Source organism: Haplochromis burtoni, unplaced genomic scaffold, assembly GCF_018398535.1.
Source record: "Haplochromis burtoni strain Fernald_Lab_line unplaced genomic scaffold, NCSU_Asbu1 Contig_46, whole genome shotgun sequence".
Classification (NCBI taxonomy): Eukaryota; Metazoa; Chordata; class Actinopteri; order Cichliformes; family Cichlidae; genus Haplochromis; species Haplochromis burtoni.
In genome coordinates this window covers 719639-722296 of record NW_024582407.1, presented here as the reverse complement: position 1 = coordinate 722296, position 2658 = coordinate 719639, and the positions used below count along the sequence as shown (strand labels likewise).

The 2658-nt window shown below is 41.3% G+C and overlaps 1 long non-coding RNA gene across 1 annotated transcript; it reads left to right on the top strand.

The window, feature by feature from the left end:
* The first annotated feature begins 32 nt into the window (after positions 1–32).
* Positions 33–2046, top strand: LOC102290465. Its single transcript, XR_006054341.1, has 4 exons — positions 33–624; positions 729–955; positions 1492–1654; positions 1744–2046. It is a non-coding gene; the product is annotated as a cytochrome P450 3A19 (long non-coding RNA).
* Positions 2047–2658: the final 612 nt, after the last annotated feature.

Genomic DNA, 2658 nt, shown 5'->3' with positions numbered 1-2658 from the left:
CAGGTTTGTGACAGCTGGTTTAACACACTTGGCCAAGGTATCTAAATACACATTGGGGGTCTCAGTGGGGGTACCAAAAACCATCACCTCTGTCTTTTTATCATTGAATTTTAAAAAGTTAAGAGACATCCAAGCCTTAATGTCATCAAGATACTGAAGTTATGGCTGTGTGGAGTATGTGCCTTCTTTCTTTAGAGGGACATAGATCTGACAGTCATCAGCATAAAAGTGGAATGCAATGCCGTGCTTTCTCAGTATACAACCAAGAGGAAGCAAATATAAAGAGAAGAGGAGGGGGCCTAGAACTGAGCGATGTAGGACCCCCCACCCACACACACACACACACACACACACACACGAGGACCCGAGGTTGATGGAGCTTGACCACCCACAGGGGCAAGAAAGTTATAAGTACTAGATACTGATTTCTCTTAAGTAAGATCATGAAATGTTCTTTCCATAGGTTTGACTGAACATGAGATCCTTTCCCAGGCCTTGGTCTTCATCTTTGGAGGCTACGACACCACCAGTACCACTCTAACTAACATCCTTTATAATCTGGCCACCAACCCTGATGCGTTGCAGACCTTACACAAAGAAATTGATGCTAAGCTGAAGAAAGATGTACAGTAATTCATCACATAATTTGTTGCCATTCTCGATTCAATGGTGGACACCATTTGCATATTTTGTTTTTATGTTTGCCTTCTTCTTTATATTTTGCCTAGGCACCCATTTCATATGAAGAGCTGACCGGTCTACAGTACCTGGACCAAGTTATACTTGAATCAATGCGACTGATTCCCCCTGCCCCTCGAATTGACAGGGTGTGCAAAAAAACTGTGCAAGTGAATGGACTCACCATCCCTGAAGGAACCACAATTGGGGTTCCTGCGTGGGTGTTGCACAAAGACCCACGCTACTGGGACTCACCTGAGCTTTTCAGACCAGAGAGGTAAATGTACGTGTAGGTGTGTCATCACAAGGTTATAAAGAACCTGGTCATCCTGTAATTAGTGAAACCTGGGACATTATGCTTTGCTTTATCTTTGGTAGATCAATGAGGTGCCATATGTAGGTCCCTTCACTGATGTTCTCAGTGGTTCAATTGAGAGACAGCCAGATACGCATCCCAAAACCTCTGCAGTGTTGTCTGCAGCTGTTTTGAGTCATTATTATTCTGGAAGCTGGCTGGTTCCCTGAGACTGAGAGTGCTGCACTGTGGGACTGGTTTTCTTCAATGCTTTTTATCTAGTGTAGCTTCCATCTAAGTACTGCTTTGATCATAGGTTTTTCCCTGCTGTAAGGGGACTGGCCAATGGGTCCCTAATCCCCGAACAAAGCTTTAGAAGTAATAGAATACTTTTGCCCTGATCTATGCCCCGTACTCTTTACGTTGTAGGTCTACAGACTGCCTAAAAATCATGGCTCAATACAAAAATAATTATTTCACTTTACATATCTACAAGTTTGTTTGATCTGTATCTGCAGGTTCAGTAAAGACAACATGGAGGAGGTGAACCCATACGCGTACATGCCATTTGGACTCGGCCCTCGTAACTGCGTTGGGATGCGCTACGCCCTCCTCGTCATGAAGATGGTTATTGTCCATCTCTTGCAGAAGTACACTTTGGAAACATGCAAAGAGACCATGGTGAGAGCAGCAAACCTCCACATTCAGACTGTCATGGTACTCTGCTGTCCTGTCACTGATGTTACATCCATTTCTTTTCTTTTTTTTAGATTCCACTTCGGTTTGACTGGAAGTTTCAGCCAGTTCAGCCTGTAAAACTCAAGTTTGTTTCCAGAAATAAGTAGTCTAAGAGGGAACATCTCCAAATCCGCTCAAACATGTTATTTTATGATTTTGCTTTAATGTGAGGGAAGTGCTGCCAGGATGACATTGACCATGTAATTTCTTTTTTCAGCTGCTTTGTGATAAATCAAATGTATTTTAATTCATTTTTATTATGTTGAATGTTTAATCTGAGTTTTCTTAAATGTACACAAATAATAATGAAGAAATAAAGTGGCATAAAAACAAAATGAAGTTAGAGTTATCTTTTGTAATTAAATTTTTATACCTTAAACTTGGCGACATGAATACAGCACAATAATTGAGTTGACTGATGTTGTTGTCTGAAAACCACCTGAAGCTATGAAGTATACAGGTGAGCTCAACATTGTGGTGTTCTTGGATGTGTTTGGGTGCGTGTGTGTTTGCATTATAAAGTTTCCTTTGTAAGACCCATCAGATACACACTTTTTATAAAAGATGCATTACACAATCAGTCATCAGTGCCAATAGTATCTAGGGGAAGAGCCAGCAGGTGACCTGATTATCACAACCTTTTAAGGAAATATTGCAGTAGGTTGTAACTAAATAAACTGTGACCTAGAAAGCATCTACTTTTAAGTGGAGCCACTGACACCAGGTTGATTTACCCGCCCCAATGAGAATTTATCAGCAGCAAAGGTGAGACAGTGAGCATAAACACTTTCATCTTGTGTGCATACATGGCATAGAGCCTGCAGATGCTACATGATGGGTTAAAGTGTCACTGACAATAATATAAGAAGATAATCTGGAGTGGTTGCTCCTGTGTTTTCCACCTTTTCAATTGGTGTAGTGTGGAGGTATGTAATAACGACAGGAGA